This window comes from Salvelinus sp. IW2-2015, unplaced genomic scaffold, assembly GCF_002910315.2.
Source record: "Salvelinus sp. IW2-2015 unplaced genomic scaffold, ASM291031v2 Un_scaffold1545, whole genome shotgun sequence".
NCBI classification, from domain to species: Eukaryota; Metazoa; Chordata; class Actinopteri; order Salmoniformes; family Salmonidae; genus Salvelinus; species Salvelinus sp. IW2-2015.
This window is the reverse complement of record NW_019942977.1, coordinates 113,351-135,584: the sequence shown is the minus strand read 5'-3', so window position 1 is coordinate 135,584 and position 22,234 is coordinate 113,351. Positions and strand designations below refer to the sequence as shown.

The window sequence follows — 22,234 nt, the reverse complement described above, 5'->3', positions numbered from 1 at the left end:
CTGCGAGTTCCTGGTCTGTTTCTGTGGTGTAGGTGTGGTAACCCTCGGTGTCCCCGGGTCAGACGGCGCATCCCACTGGGTGTAGTAGCAGCTTGTGGCCAAATGGTCTCTGTCGACCAACCGGAGAGAGGCGCTCTGTCGACCAACCGGAGAGAGGCGCTCTGTCGACCAACCGGAGAGAGGCGCTCTGTCGACCAACCGGAGAGAGAGAGAGGCGCTCTGTCGACCAACCGGAGAGAGAGAGAGGCGCTCTGTCGACCAACCGGAGAGAGAGAGGCGCTCTGTCCGGGTCTGATTGGTGAAACTGTCTGATAGATGTATCGACCTGTTTGTCTCCACCTTCAAATCAAAATCAGAAGTTTGAATTTATATTTTGGTCATTTAACAGAAACTTTTTAACCACAGAGACTTAGTCAGTGCATTCAACTAGGGTGTTCAAGACTATCACATATCAGTCACGGCAAGTAGAAAACATTCCTCAGTAAGCAGTGATCAGCTAACTAATCATCTTCATTTCCCCCCAAATTAGGACATTTGTAGTGCAGTCTGGGTAAGAAAGACGGAGAAAGAAAGGAAATTAATTTACGTTAAAATGAAAACCTAAATGTAGGAACAGATAATTAAAATCCCATTTTAGTTGTGCTAAATGAGAATTAAAACTAAAGTACATGTCACATACACTGGATAGGTGCAGTGTAATGTGTTGTTTTACAGGGTCAGCCATAGTAGTATGATAGGTGTTGTTTTACAGGGTCAGCCATAGTAGTATGATAGGTGTTGTTTTACAGGGTCAGCCATAGTAGTATGATAGGTGTTGTTTTACAGGGTCAGCCATAGTAGTATGATAGGTGTTGTTTAACAGGGTCAGTCATAGTAGTATGATAGGTGTTGTTTTACAGGGTCAGCCATAGTAGTATGATAGGTGTTGTTTTACAGGGTCAGCCATAGTAGTATGATAGGTGTTGTTTTACAGGGTCAGTCATAGTAGTATGAAAGGTGTTGTTTTACAGGGTCAGCCATAGTAGTATGATAGGTGTTGTTTTACAGGGTCAGTCATAGTAGTATGATAGGTGTTGTTTTACAGGGTCAGCCATAGTAGTATGATAGGTGCAGTGTAATGTGTTATTTTACAGGGTCAGTCATAGTAGTATGATAGGTGCAGTGTAATGTGTTGTTTTACAGGGTCAGCCATAGCAGTATGATAGGTGTTTGTTTTACAGGGTCAGCCATAAGCAGTATGATAGGTGTTGTTTTACAGGGTCAGCCATAGCAGTATGATAGGTGTTGTTTTACAGGGGCAGCCATAGTAGTATGATAGGTGTTGTTTTACAGGGTCAGCCATAGTAGTATGATAGGTGTTGTTTTACAGGGGCAGCCATAGTAGTATGATAGGTGTTGTTTTACAGGGGCAGCCATAGTAGTATGATAGGTGTTGTTTTACAGGGGCAGCCAGTAGTACAGCGCCACTGGAGCACATTAGGGTTGTGTCTTGCTCAAGGGCAGATCGACATATTTAAACATAACATCCATTGGGACAAGTGAACAATAACATCCCATAAACAGCCATGAACAATGTGTTGCTTCCAGCCTCTCGTCTGTAAGGTGCATTTGGAAAGTATTCAGACCCCTTCACTTTTCCCACATTTTATTACGTTAAAGCCTTAATTCTAAAATGTCTTAAAACCATTTCCTAGTCAATCTATGCACAAAAACCCATTAATGACAAACTGATAACAGGTGTATAAAGTTTAGCAAATTTATACAAAATGAAAAACAGAAGTACCGTATTTACGTTAGTATTCAGACCCTTTGCTATGAGATTTGAAATTGTGCACATGTGCATCCTGTTTCCATTGGGGATGTTTTTCAGCAGTAGGGACACTAGTCAGGATCAAGGCAAAGATGAACGGAGCAAAGTACAGAGATCCTTGATGAAAACCTGCTTCAGTGCACTCAGGACCTCAGACTGGGGTGAAGGTTTACCTTCCAACAGGACAACGACCCTAAGTACACAGCCAAGACAAGGCAGAAGTGGCTTCGGGACAAGAGTGGCCCAGCCAGAGCCCGGACTTGAACCCGATCGAACATCTCTGGAGAGACCTGAAAATAGCTGTGCAGCAACGCTCCCCATCCAACCTGACAGAGCTTGAGAGGATCTGCAGAGAAGAATGGGAGAAACTCCCCAAATACAGGTGTGCCAAGCTTGTAGCGTCACACCCAAGAAGACTGGAAGCTGTAATCGCTGCCAAAGGTGCTTCAACAAAGTACTGAGTAAAGGGTCTGAATACTTATGTAAATGTGATATTTTAGCTTTGTCATTATGGGGGTATTGTGATGTCATTAGGAGGTATTGTGATGTCATTAGGAGGTATTGTGTGGAGATTGATGAGGAAAAAAACGAATTAATCAATTTTAGAATAAGTCTGTAATGTAACTAAATGTGGAAAAAGTCCAGGGGTCTGAATACTTCCTGAATGCACTGTATGTGTGGGGGTGGCTGTACTGGATCGTTAATGGATATTAACAACTCATCTCTTAGACAAATGTACAATAACACACCAACTCCTGTCCTTACCAGCAGCAGACGTGGCTAGTCTGTTCTGGGTGTGGTGCAGTCTATGAGGGAGTTAGACAGGCAGGTGTCCAAGGCGGTCTCTGGGGCTGAGCAGGGCCAAAAGGTGGGCCTCTGGTGACGCAGCCTTTCTCCCTACCACCTGGAGAACCAGACATTACAGAAAGACAGACATCGCGTCAGCATTTACGGCAGTGAGACAACAGTGTTAATCATCCCAGCGAAACAGACAGCCCTGGGTTCAAATAGTATTTGTTTTCTAATTTAACATTTAGCTTTTAACAATTTACACAACAATGTAACAACGTCAACAATTTTACTGAGTTACTGTTCATATAAAAAGGAAAATAAGTCAACTGAAATAAATTCATGAGGCTCTAATCTATGGATTTCACATGACTGGGAATACAGATATACATGCACCAGAAACCAGTCAGTATCTGGTGTGACTACCATTTGCCTCATTCAGCACGACATCTCCTTCACATAGAGTTGATCAGGCTGTTGAGTGGGACAACATTCCACAGGCCACAATCCTCTTCAAATGGCTGTGTTTAGTTACTGGATATTTTGTCAGGAACTGGAATATGCTGTCGTACACATTGATCCAGGGCATCCCAAACATGCTCAATGGGTGACATGGCCTGCATACTCACCAGACATGGAAGAACTGGGACATTTTCAGCTTCCAGGAATTGTGTTCAGATCCTTGCGACATGGGGCCGTGCGTTATCATGCTGAAACATGAGGTGATGGCAGCGAATGAATGGTACAACAATGGGTCTCAGGATCTCGTTACGGTATCTCTGTGCATTCAAACTGCTAAATCAATAAAACGCAATTGTGTTCGTTGTCCGTAGCTTATACCTGCCCATAACCCCACCGCCACCATGGGGAACTCTGTTCACAACGTTGACATCAGCAAACGACTCGCCCACACGACGCCATACACGCTGGCTGCCATCTGCCTTGGTACAGTTGAAACCGGGATTCATCCGTGAAGAGCACACTTCTCCAGGGTGCCAGTGGCCATCGAAGGATGATCATTTGCCCACTGAATTCAGTTACGACGGCGAACTGCAGTCAGGTCAAGACCCTGGTGAGGACGACGAGCATGCAGATGAGCTTCCCTGAGACCGTTTTTGACAGTTGGTGCAGAAATTCTTTGGATGTTCAAACCCAGTCATTAGCTTTCCGGGTGTCTGGTGTCAGACGATCCCACAGGTGAAGAAGCCGGATGTGGAGGTCGTGGTTACACATGGTATGCGATTGTGAGACTGGTTGGACTTAATGCCACATTCTCTAAAACGAGATGGGTAGAGAAATGAACATGAGATTCTCTGGCAACAGCTCTGGTGGACATTCCTGCAGTCAGCATGTAAATTGCACTCCCTAAAAACTTGTGACATCGTGTTGTGTGACTAAACTGCACATTCTAGAGTGGCCTTTTATTGTCCCCAGCACAAGGTGCACCTGTGTAATGATCATGGCTGTTTAAATCAGCTTCTTGATATGCCACACCTGTCAGGTGAATGGATTATCTTGGCAAAGGAGAAATGCCCACTGACAGGGATGTAAACAAACTTGTTCACAATGAGAGAAATACGCTTTTTGTGTGTACAGAACCTGTCTGGAATCTTATTTCAGCTCGTGAAACATGGAAACACTTTACATTTTGCGCTTATATTTTTTTGTTGTTCAGTGTTACACCATTTGAACACAGGTTCTGCAGTAAGACTGGTTTCTCAGCAATGGCCTTAGGGACATGATTCACTCAAAACACAGACAAACCCATTGAATTCAAAATGAATGCACCACACCAGAGTACTGTAGCAGCATCACTTCCTGAGATCTGAGAGCGCAACCAAGTGAGGGGAGTTATTTACTAATTAGTGACCTTAATTCATTAAATCAAGTACAAGCGAGGAGCTTAAACCCGCAGACACTCAACCCTCCGTGGAAAGAGTTTGACACGTGCCGTAGAGCCTTCTCCCTCTAGAACGGACGATATGCATCTAGCGATCAGTCACAAAGCGAGCGATGACAGGGGGACACTGCTGGTTTGTCAGTCCGCTGTCTGTCCCGCCTCTCAGTACTCGTGTTATTTTGGTAGGAGAGCATGATGCTTCTTAAATCGTCTCCTGTGAGTGAATTTACACATCCCATGTAACGTAACGAGTTGAAATACACTTCATTAATGTTGTGGCCCAGTCATATTTTCTTTCCCGTGTTTTGAATCAAATCAAATGTTATTTGTGGCATGCGGGCGAATACAACAGGTGTAGAACAGTGAAATGCTTACTTAACTGCACTGTTAGTTAAGGGCTTGTAAGTAAATAAAGTTAAGAAAACATTTACTAAATAAACTAAAGTAAAACATTTAATAAAAACAATGAGGCTATATATGGGGGGTACAGGTAAGTAGAGTTATTTTGTACATGTAGGTAGGGGTGAAGTGACTATGCATCGATAACAAACAGCGAGTAGCAGCAGTGTAAAGGGGGGGGGGGTCGATGTAAATAGTCCGGGTGGCCACTTGATTAATTGTTCAGCAGTCTTATGGCTTGGGCGTAGAAGCTGTTAAGGAGTCTTTCGGCTTAGTTTATAAAAGGTGTAGAAGTGACTAAAAAGTCACCCTCCTATATCCCTTTGCCATTCATAAATCAACGTAGGTATATGACCATGTATCTCATCGGAAAACAAATAAACCAAACATCAAATCAAATTTATATAGCCCTTCGTACATCAGCTGATATCTCAAAGTGCTGTACAGAAACCCAGCCTAAAACCCCAAACAGCAAGCAATGCAGGTGTAGAAGCACGGTGGCTAGGAAAAACTCCCTAGAAAGGCCAAAACCTATGAAGAAACCTAGAGAGGAACCAGGCTATGAGGGGTGGCCAGTCCTCTTCTGGCTGTGCCGGGTGGAGTTATAACAGAACATGGCCAAGATGTTCAAATGTTCATAAATGACCAGCATTGTCAAATAATAATAATCACAGAAGTTATCGAGGGTGCAGCAAGTCAGCACCTCAGGAGTAAATGTCAATACAAACATCTCGTTGGTTTGTCCAAGGATTCGAAGCCCATGTTGAGACTTGCCAGTGTTCGCTAAAAACGACTCATCCAGCCTAGTGATTGGTCGTCGCTAACGAACAGTTCTTTTTGTACGGATCTTTTTAGGTGAACGAGACGTTCATTTGGCTCCTTCATTTGCATACCGGTAAGGCTTCTCCTGCTTTGACGATTATCTGTAGATAAATTATGAAAACATTCGATGAAGATGTTTAATCATCACTGCAGACAATAGCGGAGAGAGATTCTGGTCCAAAAATAATAAATATATTGAAGGTTATAAAAGTTAATTTCATGATACTTGTAATGGTATTATTAACAATATTGATATAGGCCTACTGATTTGATTAAAGCCTCGACAATGGGTCAATCAACAGGTGTTTTGTGTGTAGAAAAGGCCATGTTTAACACCTGCTTCATTCAGACCCGCTGGTCCTCATGGCCTCCTGACTTTATAGAAAAGCAGGGCTGTAAAATCTGCTGGCATTTTTAAAACCCATTGTTCCTCAATTCAATACCAGTTCTCAACAGGGAATCCATGTTTACTAGACATCACCTATTTTCTCTTTTTTCTCTAGGTTGCCACAATAAATTAAATTGAAAAGAGAAGGCTAGTTTCTGACTATATTACTGATCTATCACCTTTCCTAAAAATCCCATCCACAGTGATTGACAGGTCTTAAAACCTACCAACCATGACTCACAAAACATCCTGCCCCCTCCCCTGACAATCCCACCCACAGTGATTTGTTTGTGTATTTCAGATGGAACCGGGGCAACAGAACGTACCAGCATGGAACCGGAAACGGCAACAGAACGTACCAGATGGAACCGGGGCAACAGAACTACCAGATGGAACCGGGGCAACAGAACGTACCAGATGGAACCGGGGCAACAAACGTACCAGATGGAACCGGGGCAAAGAACGTACCAGATGGAACCGGAGGCAACAGAACGTACCAGATGGAACCGGGGCAACAGAACGTACCAGATGGAACCGGAGGGCAACAGAACGTACCAGATGAACCGGGCAACAGACGTACCCCCCCCAGACAACGACCGTGAAAAGGGCGCAACAGAGTGGCGGAGAAAAAAACAAGTTGGTGTGTGTACTTGTAACCCATTTTTTTGGAGTGTGTTATGTACATTTGTCTAAGAGATGAGTTGTTTATATCCATTAACGATCCAGTACAGCCACCCCCAACATACAGTGCTTCAGGAAAGTATTCAACCCCTGGACGTTTTTCCACATTTAGTTACATTACAGACTTATTCTAAAATTGATTAATTCGTTTTTTTCCTCTATCAATCTCCACACAATACCTCGTCCAGACTGAATGACCATCACAACTACCTACCATAATGACCATCACGAATACCCCATAATGACAAAGCTTAAAATATCACATTTACATAAGTATTCAGACCCTTTACCTCCAGTACTTGGAAGCACCTTTGCAGCATTACAGCCTTCCAGTTCTTCTGCGCGTGTGAACCTTACAAGCAGTGTACCACAGCCTGTTATTTGGGAGTTTCTCCCATTCTTCTCTGCAGATCCTCTCCAAGCTCGGTGTCAGGTTGGCATTGGGGACGTTGCTGCACAAGCCTATTTTTCAGGTCTCTCCAAGATGTCCGATACGGGTTCAAGCGGGCTCTGTGGGCCACGTCTCTGGTCAGACCGGAGCCAGGTCTCTGTCTGGCGGCCTGATGTACTTGGCTGTGTACCCTCATAGCCGGGATCAAGTGTACCGTCGGCAGGGCGTAAACCATTCGTACACAGATGGAAGGTTCCTGAGTGCACTGAAGCAGTGTTTTCATCACACGATCTCTGTACTTTGCTCCGTCATTCTTTGCCTGACTACCATATGATGAGCTAGTGTCCCTACTGCTGAAAAACATCCCCAATGAACACAGGAGTGCGAACACATTAGAATGCACGCAACCTAGTGTATCGAGAAAATCCTCTGATGCGAAAAGTGCTGAATGACAACAGTAACATGACCGTACCAGATGGAACCGGCAATTACTTTAGACGCTCTTCATTACCTAGTGTATATGAGCCTGGATAAAATTTGCTAAACCTAACCGCAACCACAGATATATCCAGTTGTCCATAAATGCCAGATGTTTATTACCGGTGCCAGTAGAGGCACATTAGCAGAAATCGTACCAATGGAACCGGTTAAGACATTGTGTCAAACATGAAAGGCCTTTAACGTAATAAAATTGGAAAATACGGTCTACCAAGAATGGACTATACCGGCCAAATGCGACCGTACAACCATAACAAGCTGGACGTACCAGATGGAACCGGAGCAACCACATGGCATTACCCTGCAAGATATGTCTTATGCGAACTCAGATGGAACGGTATTTGTTCACTTTCCCCAATGGGATTGCAATAAGTAGATATCAGTACCAGATGGAACCAGGTATGGGAATAGAACGTACCAGATGGAAACCGGTCGGATCTCCCCCTTGAGCCAAGACACAACCCTAATGTCTCCAGTGCCTGTACTACGCTGCCGCGTCGATAAAACAACATAGCACTATCATAACTCGTACCAGATGAACCGGACTATGCTGCCCCTGCTAAAACCAACACCTTCCATACTAGCAATAAACGTTCCAGTATGACACCCTGTAGGCAACATAGCAACGCTACGTGGATACCGGATGCAACTAAGAATCATACCATATTAGGCATATCCAGGTGGGCTTGACCCGTGTAAAACAACACCCTATCATAACCTACTATGGCTGCCCCTGTAAAACAACACGGCCTATACATACTCCTTAATGACTGACCCTCGTAAAACCGATACACCCACATAGATCAAAACCTCAGCTATAGGTGACCCTGGTATAAACAACACCTATCATACTACTATGGGCGTCACACCTGTTAAAAAACGCCATAACCAAGCACTGGAATACACTCGGACTACGGTCTATATGGACCTGCACCACCTAGTTACCAAAGACCAACTAGCCGTATAACCTGATACTGGCTGTGCACCGACGCGCAGAAACACACCTATCATCTGCTAATCCGAGCTATATCCGCTGAGTAAAACACGGCAGACACATTACACTGCACCTGACATACACAGAATAGCTACTCCAGAATAACAGACGCGCTGTAAAATAACACATACACTCACGCCTATCATTACTACTATGGGCTGAACCTGTAAAACAACACCAGCATGCAAACACTTGACTAATGACCGTACCACCACTTGAGCGCGTGTAAACAACACCTACATACTACTTATGGCGGACCCTGTTAAAAAACAACACCTATACATACTACTATGACTGACCCTGTAAAACAACACCCTATTGGCACTAAACTACTATGCTAACCACTGAGATAAACGACTAACCAACACGCTAATGCACAAACCACGTGATGGCTGACCTGTAAAACCACAACCTATCATGGGCACATACTATACTACCCCAATGTAAAAAACCAACCTAAACCAGACTATGAGTACATCAACCCGATGGCTGACCTGTAAAAACCAACCGAAAACAATAGAACGTTACCAGATGGAAACGGGGCAATAGAACCGTACCAGATTGAACCGCGGGCAATAGAAACAGTACGCGCATGGAGTGGTACCGACCGGGCAATAACGTTACCAGATGGAACCGCAACGTCAGAACGGGGCATAGAACGTACCAGAGAACCGCGCGGCATATAAACGTACCAGATGGAACCCGGGCAATAGAACCGTACCAGAGGAAACCGGATCAATAGAACGTACAGATGGACCGGGGCAACAAACATACCCAGAGTCGCCACAGAATGAGCTCATTCAGTTTAAAACACCATCGTACAACCCTCCGTCCTCCTTACCTCCTCCACAGCGCTACTCCTCTGCGTACTCCTCCTACCGGCGGCTACTCCTCCTACCCGGCCGGCTACTCCTCCTACCCGGGCCGCGGCTACTCCTCCTACCCGGCCAGGCTACTCCTCCACCCGGCCCGGCTATCCTTCCTACCCGGCCCGCTACTCCTCCTACCCGGCCCGGCTACTCCTCCTACCCGGCCCGGCTACTCCTCCTACCCGGCCCGGCTACTCCTCCTACCCGGCCCGGCTACTCCATGTACTTACATAAAAAACCCTTAGGCATAAAAACAGACAGATACGTTCCATCACTGTGAGGTGAACAAGGTGACAGGCAGACACGCTGTCAAGAGGAATTCATCAAGGTGACTTTAACACTGTGCTGTTGGACCACAGGGCTCTGGTCAGAACACTATATAGGGAATAGGGTTTCATTTGGGACACAGCCTAGTCGATGGACGTCTCCAAACTACACCAGCTGAAGGACAAGCGTGTATCCGTTAAAAATCAGCAGTGAACCGAATGATTTGGGCCTCTACAAAATGTAATTACAAAGTTGTGTACCTGTGTGGTGACGAGGTGCTGGAAAAAGGCGCGGACGTCGCTCAGGTCATCGGACAGGATGACCCTCTCCACTCGGCACAGTCCGAGGTTTTGTCTGATACGAAACAGTGTGTGACAACAACGGTCTTTGGTCTGTAAAGATAGAGACATAAAAGCATAAAGCACAACAGACTAACATCTACCATAGTCCCTCCACTAAGATCTAACAGCCATGTTGTTCTATTTCCAATTGTAAACACGTACGAGTTGAGCAGATATGGCTAAGTTAAAACGTTTTGTTTTGTCAAATCAGCCAGACAACACAGTTACAAAAAAAACAAAAACCAACAAGTACCTATGGAGTGGCTTTACGGTCTTAAATGACCCTGATATATCAGTGAGCTCCACACCTGTCCAGTCAGCACACAACATCACCCTGGGGTGGCCAGAGAAGTCAAACCATCTCCATGACGACAACGTTGTCCAGGTTACCGTCCTCCTGACGGAACTTGTGCAAACTAAAACATGACAATATGGGAAACACCTACAGTACTACTTGCGGAGAGATATGGTGTCCCGATTCTCTACCCCTCTCCCGACGTGGGAACTCTACCATGGATTTAAAAACAGTGGAAACTCACTGAAAGCTTCATCCCAATTCACCAACGTTCTCCTGCAGTGTGCCCTTGTCTTGCATACTACCGTCATGGATTTAACAATGGTGGAAACTCACTCCTGTTACTGTTTGCTTGCAACAATCCAAGATTTTAAATCCATGAAGGGGAGTGCACACTGAGGGAGAGGGTTAGTGGAGAACAGGAGAAGGGTAAATAATTGGGGCAGGGCCATAAGTTTAGTGACCGGTATCTTAACCTTAACCTCTTACCCTTTCTCCATAGATGGACAGTGACAGTGGAGCTGCCTACCAGAAACTCTCCCTGGACATGGAGACTAAGAGACAAGCCGTTTACACGCTGGTTTACATTAGAGTCTGTAGCAGGGTTGGGGTCAATTCCAGTCAATTCAGGAAGTACACCGAAATTCAAATTCTGAATTTCCCTCATTGAAAAGCCTTGAAGAGACTTGGCGATTGGAATTGAAGTGTACTTCCTGAATTTAAATATAATTGTCCCACCTCTGGGCTGGAGGAGAAACACTACTTATTCACGATGTGAGTTACATACGCAGAGAAAACCTATCACAATATGAAAGAATCATAGATACAAACAGACTAGCTTTCTAGAGCAGCTATCTGCTCATACTGTGGAGCGTCAGGTCCAGAAAAAACTTTAAATCACCAGAAATTTACAGCCTAGAGGCCTACGGCGACGAGCCAGAATGCCCTAGAGGCCAAAAGAGACTACTGGCGTCGCCCCTCACACGCTAGACTACTGGCGTCGCCCCTCACACGCTAGACTACTGGCGTCGCCCCTCACACGTAGGACTCACTTGCGTTCGCCCCTCACACGCTGAGACTGTGCCGATCGCCCCTCACACGCTAGACTACTGGCGTCGCCCCTCACACGCTAGACTACTGCCGTCGCCCCTCACACGCTAGACTACTTGCCGTCGCCCTCACAGCTAGACTACTGCCGTCGGCCTCCTCACACTAGACTACTGCCGTCGCCCCTCACACACTAGACTACTGGCGTCGCCCCTCACACGCTAGACTACTGGCGTCGCCCCTCACACGCTAGACTACTGGCGTCGCCCCTCACACGCTAGACTACTGCCGTCGCCCCTCACACGCTAGACTACTGCCGTCGCCCCTCACACTAGACTACTGTTGTAACATCTCTCTATTGTGGCACCAATGTGAGGGGTTAAGGCTTGCAGAGAATTTTTTAAAACTTTTTTTTATTACTGTTTTTGGATATTGATTAGCGATTGTCAAGGACCCAAAAAACCCAATTCCAAAATGGAGTTTTTAGTTCAGATTATGTGTTTGCTAAATGTGATCTATAGGCTACGAGACCTTCGTAAGCTGTTTATTGATTGTGGGGTTTGAATAGTGTGAGGAGACAATATATCTGGTGAGAATCACAACACAAGGTACAAATTCTATTCTAGCTCTTAAAGGGCCAGGTGCCCATCTTGGGTGTACAATTTTCAATTATAGCATTATTTATTCTGCAGTTATTATATTACTATTAATTCTGTTACCAATCAAAATGTACATGTTTATAGTATCTTCTGATTGCATTTCGTTGAAATATGAGAAATAATAATTGTAATCTATTTGCTTCCAAAATGTAAGTAGGCATCTCTAGCTGTCCTCTTAACACACTGATTGTATTTTTATTTATTTATTCATTCTTTATTTAACCAGGCAAGTCAGTTAAGAACAAATTCTTATTTACAATGACGGCCTACCAAAAGGCAAAAGACTTCCTGCGGGGACGGGGGCCTGAGATTAAAAATAAATACAATATAAATATAGAACACACACACATCACAACGAGAGACAACACAACATGGTAGCAACACAACATGACAACAACATGGTAGCAACACAACATGGTAGCAGCACAACATGGTAGCAGCACAACATGGTAGCAGCACAACATGACAACACGGTAACACAACATGACAACAACACGGTAACACAACATGGTAGCAGCACAAAACATGGTACAAACATTATTGGGCACAGACAACACCACAAAGGTCAAGAAGGTAGAGACAATAATGCATGACGTGAAGCAGCTACAACTGTCAGTAAGAGTGTCCATGATTGAGTCTTTGAATGAAGAGAGTTTGAGTGTTTTTTGCAGCTCGTTCCAGTCGCTAGCTACAGCAAGCTGAAAAGACGAGCGACCCAGGGATGTGTGTGCTTTGGAGGCCTTTAACAGAATGTGACTGGCAGAACGGGTGTTTTATGTGGAGGATGAGGGCTGCAGTAGATAGCTCAGGGGGGAGTGAGGCCTAAGAGGGTTTAATAAATAAGCATCAAACAGTGTGTCTTGTGACGGGTATTCAGAGATGACCAGTTTACAGAGGAGTATAGAGTGACATGATGTGTCCTATAAGGTGCATTGGTGGCAAATCCAAACCATCTGATTGAATGGCTTGTCCTGCACCCAGAGTACATGTTGGAAAAATATCTTGGTTCCCTTCTAAACATAGCAATGTGAATGCAAAGAGGACTAGCTAGGTAGCCTAGTGGTTAGAGCGTTGGACTAGTAACCGAAAGGTTGCAAGATCGAATCCCCGAGCTGACAAGGTACAAATCTGTCGTTCTGCCCCTGAACAAGGCAGCTAACCCACTGTTCCCTGGTAGGCCGTCATTGTAAATAAGAATTTGTTCTTAATTGACTTGCCTAGTTAAATAAAAGTAAAACATTTAAAAAATAATTTTTACTGGCAAGAGTCATTCAAATAATTCTTTAGCTTCTTTTTTTTTTACACCCCAGTTCACTTTAAAAGAGGTCTGAGATCGGTTATTTTTAAAGGAGGACTATACTTGAAAACACCCCTTAATTTAAGCAAAACACATCATGACCAGTTCAATACAGGAAGTAGACTGAAATTTCAAATACATTTAATTCCAGGAAGTAAACGGATTTGTAACAGATCCCAACCCATGTCACAATTAGGATACCGCGTTGTAAATACAACGCAAGCACGGATGATGCTATTGTGCTTTACATTCATCCTGCTGAAGGCCAACAACGGTCATCTGTCTGATTGTACCATTGAGCTGGAATTAGAGGCTTGTGGCTCACATCAAAACATGGAGGGTTTCCTCCATGGAACTCCAGCACCACCCTGTGGAAGTCTGAGGTACTGCGTTATAGGTTTGAACTAGTTAATGGAATTTAAATGCCAGTTTCTGAATAAAAGTTGCTGGAACGCAGCAATAATCTAAGAAAATCATGTCGCAAGTAAACAAAAAACAACAAACATTGCAGTTCACATTTAATTGATAAGCTGGTTGTGCAGAGTCTGTCGTCAGACCTCATTGTAGGGGAAAAGGGCAGCCTGTCAGTAAGGCAATTCCAAGACAAAACAAATGAAATTGTTCACGTCACATGCTTCGTAAAAAGGTATAGACCAACAGTGAAATGCTTACATACGGGCCCTTCCCAACAAGACACATAAAAAGAGGATGTATTAACACCTACTAATAAATACACAATGAGTAACGATAACTTGGCTATATACATGGGGTACCAGTACCGAGTATTCTATATTTTCTATATTATAAAAGTTTGTGTAGCTTGCTCTCTGCAAAAAGCTAGTTAGTTGGTCTACACAAGCTGCAAATGTGTAAAAATTGTTAGCCCTTAATGCTAATCACATGCTAGCAAACCCTTGCTCTAATACAGCCTGGTACCAGTGGAGGACTATATCAGCATCATTTGTGTAACAGCTTAATCAAAATCAGAAAGGAAAAGGCAAAGAAAATTAAGAAATCTTTGAACGTAACCATTTGAATCTAATTAGAGTCCCATGGGAAACACAGACTAACATTTTGGTTCCTACACCAAATCACAACCATCTCCTCCCTTACTTTTAAATGAATTGTCATGACAAAACTAAAATAAATAGCATTTTACCAAATAGCATTTTATCGATGGATATTTGAATGCACAAAGGTAACGTGACCCTTAGGTCCATTTTTTAAATTGATCTGTGACCAACAGGTGTACATCTGTATTCCCAGTCATGTGAAATCCATAGATAAGTGCCTAATGAATTTATTTCAATTGACCGATTTCCTCATACAAAAACCAATGAAATTGTTGCATGTTACGTTTATATTTTTGTTTAGTATAGTTTCAGGGAGAATGCGATGTTCACAGCCTCTATTTCTGAAACTAGGCATGATGGTTGATGTGGAAAGCCTCGTAGAGAGAGCAGTGTCTCAGCTTGGACAAGGCCTACAACGGTTCCTCACTATGTACTTTCAGTACATCAGTGTTAACGAGGCTAGGCCTAGTGGTTAGAGTGTTGGACTTGTAACCGAAAGGTTGCAAGTTCAAATCCCCGAGCTGACAAGGTACAAATCTGCCATTCTGCCCCTGAACAGGCAGTTAACCCACTGTTCCTAGGCCGTCATTGAAAATAATAATTTGTTGTTAACCGACTTGCCTAGTTAAATAAAAGGTTAAAACATTTTTTATATAAAAAATAATAAAAAACGAAGCGCTCCATCTGTCATGTTAATGGAATTCCTTTCACTTCTCAATTATTATAATTTTTTTTTTTTAATTAAAACTGGTGGTCAAACTTCATTGCAGTGACATTTCTGGCCCACACTCAGCACTGAAACAATAGCCATCAGGACAACCACCCTTCTCTTCCCCTGTCCAAAGTGGAAGTTTCCGCCAAGTATATGACTCACTGTTCAAGAATCATCCTTGTAGTTATACTGGTCGAAGTTCTGCTTATATATATAAAAAAAAGGACAAGTCATTGAAATATAAATAACTTAACACGAGAGCCAAAGACGTGTGTGTGTTGTTCACAGTTCAAAAACCAGTAAGTAAAAACGTTCTAACATGCTCTGTAATGTCCAAAGGATCTGAGAGAGCTGTTGACCATTTGCTGGAGAAAGAAACTAAAATAAAAATCACAAGCAAAAGCTAAAAGTTAAAATGATTAGTAAGATGCACACGAGTAAATCATAATGAGAACGTTTACATCCAGACTAATACATTCGATATTTAACCGTTTTATAGCAATAGGCCGAGTATCATTGTACCTAAACTGTATGTGTAAACATGTATACGCAGGGCCCAGATGTAAAGGAGACCTTGGTCTCGGTCTGTATTCCGTGTTGAAATAAAGGTAGAATAATAATGGCATTAGTCATGTTAACACCTTAATCCGTTTCATCTTAATCGGGTTAGGTCATAATCTAAGCATACGCCAAATAAAACAGTTTTCTGTGTTATCTTTTAGGTCACAAACACGGCTTTAATCAGAGGTAGTTCTGCGCATGTAGTAACACTGGCAGCGCGAGTTTCCTTTGCGCGAATGAAGTGATTTCGGAAAAACTTTATGTATCTTAGTTTAACCATACCAACGTCATCAAATAGTAATCACAAAAATAACATGGTCTCTGTAGTATAATGTTTATTTTGATTGGCGATTTTCTGCATTGATCAAAGACTGATTCCATGTAAAACAGAATTATTGGGGAAATCGTTATTGCAAAGTATGTAAATATTTAAATCTAACTTTTTTTCTCTCCGACTATTCACAATTTTAAGTAGTATTGTTTGCATGTAACCGTATACACTGTCTATCAAACCTTATCAACAACAGGGATTAGAGAAGAATGACAGGCCACATTACCTCTTTTTGGTGTCGATGGGGTGCTATTGGTTCCACTAGCTCCCATGGCTCTCCCTTCACTTGGGTGTTGATTCATACTTCGCCTCCTTTGGTCGACTACCACCGTGCTAAACATCAACGCCAGTTAAAATAGCAACGAATTGACATGTTTAAAATAACATTATTAAAATCAAGATCGTCCAKGCATTATCCAGCCAGCCATGACATGAGGCCAGCTGTGCTAGAAAATTCATTACCATCGACGTCACAACTCACCTCATGAAGAGCAACGTTAACTTCAACACTTGACCATACGAACCCCAGCCTGCGACGTTAAAACAAAGTTGAACTGGGTTGCCCAGAATTCAGATAAACCGGGTAAAACGTTGTTTAAATGTGTAATCCATGCCCGAAAGAAATCGCAACGCATCGGCCCAACAACCACGTCGCATGACAGTTCTGGACATGTACACCATGTGGCTAWGCTAGCTTCCACTAGTTACCTAACTAAACACCTAGCTAGTAAAATAACTACGTCTCTGCTCTCATTAGCCCTCTTTAAAAATGTGCCATGTCCACGCCAAAACGATACAAAATAAAGAAAAGTCCAGAAAATCCTAAAATGCGCACTGTTTAAAAGATCGAGGGATATTGATGGGACACGTTCAGCGCCACTCCAACTGGGCGAAAAGCGTTTCACTGGGCACAGGATCAGGTGCGGTCTYMCTTCTTCTTCGATGGGGWTTAAACAGCAGTTGGCATCCAATGTTAATGGTGCATTACCGCCGCCAGCTGGACCGGGTATTGATTAATAAGAAACAACAAAAAACATTGCGGGAAAAGGGGAAAGCGACATAATACAAAATGAAACACGTCAACTGACAAAACCCACCACTTCTTCAATCACAGTCCACTCCAACATACATCCCTACACAGGCTCAGGGGCCTGTTATGGCAGAACATTCRGCTGTGAAATCCCAAAAAGACCCCAAAAAAACGTTCAGTTGCATTTTATATTTATTATGGATCCCCATTGGCCTGAGGTCCAGCAAAATGAAGGCAGTTTATACATWAAAAAAAMAACAAAAAAAACATTACATTCACAGATTTCACAAGACACTATGTGCCCTCAGGCCCCAACTCCACCACTGCCACATAGCTACAGTACTAAATCCATGTGTATAGTGCGTATGTTATCGTGTGTATGTGTCTGTGCCTATGTTTGTGTTGCTTCACAGTCCCCACTGTTCCATAAGGTGTATTTTTTACCTGTTTTTTTAAAATCACATTTTACTGCTTGCATCAGTTACTTGATGTGGAATAGAGTTCCATGTTGTCATGGCTCTATGTAGTACTGTGCGCCTCCCATAGTCTGTTCTGGACTTTGGGACTGTGTAGAGACCTCTTGTGGCATGTCTTGTCAGGTATGCATGGGTGTCTGAGCTGTTTTTCTTTTTTACATTTTATTTCACCTTTAYTTAACCAGGTAGGCTAGTTGAGAACAAGTTCTTATTTACAACTGCGACCTGGCCAAGATAAAGCAAAGCAGTGTGACACAGACAACAACACAGTTACACATGGAGTAAACAATAAACAAGTCAATGACACAGTAGAAAAAAGAAAGTCTATGTACAGTGTGTGCAAAAGGCATGAAGAGGTAGGCAATAAATAGGCCATAGTAGCGAAGAATGACAATTTAGCAGATTAACACTGGAGTGATAAATGAGCAGATGATAATGTGCAAGTAGAGATACTGGTGTGCAAAAGAGCAGAAAAGTCAATAAAAACAGTATGGGGATGAGGTAGGTAGATTGGGTGGGCTATTTACAGATGGACTATGTACAGCTGCAGCGATCGGTTAGCTGCTGTAGTTCAAACAGACAGCTCGGTGCATTCAACATGTCAATACCTCTCATATATACAAGTAGTGATAAAGTCATTCTCTCCTCCACTTTGAGCCAGGAGAGATTAACATGCATATTATTAATATTAGCTYTCTGTTGTGATTCCACTTTTCTTAGGACTTCTTCCCCGCTTGCACTGTAGTTTATGACCATTGCAATTAATGAATGATAGAACGTCCATGTAACATTTCACTATCCCTCGGTTGATGAGAAACCTTCACTGGTCGTCGTGGTGGCTCTTCTTCTTCTTCTACTACTACTACTTCTACTACTACTACTACTACCACCATTCTGTCTTAGTTGTTCCTTCCACTTTTCTCACCGCCTCCAGATAGGAGACAGGCTGGACACTCCTTACCCTTGGGACCTCATTCTCCTGGACACCCCTTACCCTTGGCACCTCATTCTCCTGGACACTCCTTACCCTTGGCACCTCATTCTCCTGGACACTCCTTACCCGTGGCACCTCATTTTCCTGGACACTCCTTGGCACCTCATTCTCCTAACAGGACACTCCAGGAATTCGGGCACATATTCACCTCCACAGTTTCACGTCATCTGGCATATGACACTCTTCCCTTTGCACACACTTGACACATTAACACATATTTTACATTTGATGAAAAACTGAAGGGGCTTGTGCTCAAAATCTCTTACATGGGTTTCATGAATTCTAACTTAAGATTTTTTTTTTTTAACTACGCAAGTCACTTAAGAATTTCTTATTGACAACGACGGCCTACATGAGAAGGGAGAGACTAAATCAAATAACAGTAGTATGGATTAAGTTAAATTATTTTCTCCATCCACCATACAGGTCAGTCGACCTGTAATATCCTCTGCCTTTATTCCTTGCGCCACTCCAGAAATAGGCGCCCTGCTACGAAAATCCATACGGGAAACATTCCACTCCGATATCTTTTTGTCTTAAAACACGCTTCTTCTGCTTTTTATTTTATTTTACGAGGCAACAAAGTTAAGAACAAATTCTTATTTACAATAACGGCCTACCCGGGTCAAACGCTAACGACGCTGGGCCAATTGTGCGCCGCCCTATGGGACTCCCACTCACGGCCGGTTGTGATACAGCCAGGAATCGAACTAGGGTCTGTAGTGAAGCCTCTAGCACTGAGATGCATTGCCTAAGACCGATGCGCCACTCGAGAGCTCGCAGACACACAACACAATATAAATAAGACCACTTCTTGTGACTCATCGACTCCACACTTTCCTCCAAAGCATTCCAGATTTTCCTCGAGACGTTAAACGGATTCCCAAGTAACATTGATCCAAAACCCTCACTCGGACTTGAAACGAGTCTAGTGGTTTCCTTTTCCCGTCACGGTAGCCCACGCATTCTCACTTCAAACAAACCTCCGTTTCCGCCATCTTCTCCGCACCGATACCCAACACATCAGGTGCGGCCGACCACACCATTGGTCGAAAATAGCAAACGTCATTGGAGTGACGGGTATTTTGCCCAATGAGATCTGCGTATCTGCATAACAAAAGAATGTAACACAAGGGACTATTTTACATTGAGGGGATTCTATTAATCTGGCAGGGGCGCCCGGTAAGGCGTGTTTGCACCGGGTGAAAATGTATTGTATTCGTTTTGGAACCGGGCTACCTCCCGGGCATGAGCCAAGTACCCCGTTCAAACTCACAGCGAAGTTGGCTCAAAACTAAAGTGACGTAATTAAGCATGTGGAGTAATGAGTAGAACTTTGTGTTTTCACGTGCAAAAGTGATTGCCTTCCCAATGAAAACCAATTAGAAAATTCAAACGTCTATTTTATGGAAAATATATTTATGTTTTTGGACGAGGCACAATATTCATGTTCACAACATGACCGTGCGGCGCACATTAATCTTTGATTTGAGAAGTGCACGCTCACCCATTTTCACCGTTCACCTCGCGGGCCATAGACCGGTGTCCCACGGCCCAGCATAATCGAGTCCGCCCATTATGTCAGATATCCGTCGTGAAAAAGTTAGGAAATGCCACTTGCCCTAAAATCCTAATTTAATCAGTATAAGTATCCCTCACAGTACAATTGAACTGAAGGGAGTGAGAGTAAACGTAGGCCTGGTAGACCAGGGTTTCCCAAACTCGGTTCTGGAGCCACCAGGTGTTGGTTATTTAAATCAGCAGTGTAGCGCTAGGGCAAAAACAAAGGCCGACTACAAACGGTTGGAATGATGGTTGTATGTAGGCTAAAATAAAATAAATGGAGGATAATTTGATGACTGTATTCTTAAAAACATACTGATACATTTGCCTAATAGCAAATTAACTGTAAGATCATGACATTTACATTTTTTTTCTTAAATAACAGGACAACTTTACAATAAAACTGTTTATACATTAATGTAGCTCATTTAATTCTGAGTTGTCTTGACGTAAGCTTTTATTTATGAATATAAAGCAGTTCATGCCACTGATTTATTACGTTTGATTATGAATTGGATTACACCTTTACCTTTTTAGTCACGTGCGTATCAATCAACAGGCTGGTTAGTGGGGTAGGATATATTTTAATTTCACCCGAACGTGTTGCGAGATGACGTAAACATATGTTATTGTCGTTTGTTTTAATGAAACCGCGGGCGTTTTTTTGAGTTTTATTCAAAACACATCTTGTCAAACCAGTTTGTCAAGTTTCAGGTAAACTAGGTAGCCATTACGCAGGTAAAAGGAGTGAACAGAAACCAACGTTCGCCTACACTGTTGTTTGTGGCGAGGACAGAGCAAACATGGTACAGTAACCAGAAACTACAAGACCAAACTGGTGAGAAATTATAGACATACAAGGAATAGCCTACTGGTGAGTAGTTTTATTATCTGCCTCCAAATGTATTAATTTTCAAGGATTTTAGACAGAGAGTAGACCGTAGTAATGTTCACACGTTGTCCTTTCCTCCCCGCTGTCATAATCTCAATCTATAATTGAACACGTCATATGTCGATTGTCGGATTGTTTTTGCACGAAATCTAATCTAACTCATCTAACCACTTGATTCAATCTGTGCCGTTTAATTTAATCGTTAAAGCGTGATTGAAACTTCAAAGCAATGTTCGCGGAAAATGCGTTCATGTTATTAAACACTGCATGTGTCGGCTCAATCGGGAATTAGTTTACCTTTACATTTGAAGCGCACTATAACGCTGAATTTAGACAACAAGGTTTGAATTTAGCCCTAATTAAATCTATCTGATATATATAATCATGTTTATCACAAATTGGAAATACAGACCAGTATAAGAATTCCAGACTTTTTAAAATGTTTTTCTGTGTAGTTGTATAGAACTTTTACTTATTTTACACTTTGATTGTTTGAAAACAAATCATTATAATTCCCTCAATGTGCTATTGAAACTTAGTAGTAGCAGTCTTGATAGACTCTTCCTGGAGATTTATATAGTGTCTCCAACACAATCTATTATTGCTTCTGGGAGGGGAAGGCTCTCACTCTTTTCGTCTGAGATAGCACACACACATTCCACAGGAGGACTGAGTGGGCTTGATCAATATGCTTGAGTTTAGGCAGTCTTAAACCTTGTTCACACTGCACGCCTTAAAGATGCACTATGCAAAAATCCATCCGTCATTTCCTGGTTGCTAAAATTCGAATAGTATGCCTAATTTCAGTTTGTGACGAAAAACAAGAAAATATAATGTAGAGCATCATTGTACCAATTAAACCGCTGTGAAATATCTTTTACATAACCGTTTAACGATTTATTTTTTTGTTTTTAGCTGTTTGAAGCTAGTGTACAAAACTGAAAGTTAGACTCAAAAACTTGAGAATGGGAAGAATAGAAATATAGCACATAGAACAGCTCTATCAATTCTTAGACTGGCTTTAAATGAGAATGACATATCTGTAACTCACATTTCTATGTGAGTTTGGTCAGGTTCTACAAAAAGTGACATATTGCAGCTTTAATGCTCAAATGTTTCTCAAATCAGTTTTTGAATACAGACTGTCCAAACAGC

General features: G+C 42.8%; 1 protein-coding gene and 1 long non-coding RNA gene across 2 annotated transcripts in view; one reads left to right on the top strand and one right to left on the bottom strand.

Annotated features, from left to right (window-relative positions):
- Window positions 1-110: 110 nt before the first annotated feature.
- Window positions 111-17,029, bottom strand: LOC112071201 (uncharacterized). Its single transcript, XR_011475790.1, has 5 exons — window positions 16,606-17,029; window positions 16,351-16,457; window positions 10,069-10,200; window positions 2,576-2,714; window positions 111-339 (listed from the first exon to the last, which is right to left on the bottom strand). It is a non-coding gene; the product is annotated as an uncharacterized lncRNA (long non-coding RNA).
- A 3,756-nt stretch (window positions 17,030-20,785) lies between these two features.
- The window catches only part of LOC112071197 (phospholipid-transporting ATPase IC-like), a 42,888-nt gene continuing 41,439 nt past the window's right edge, over window positions 20,786-22,234 (top strand). The window contains exon 1 of the mRNA XM_070439300.1: window positions 20,786-21,061. The gene's annotated coding sequence lies outside the window, so the exon portion shown is untranslated. The remainder of the gene's footprint in view (window positions 21,062-22,234) is intronic.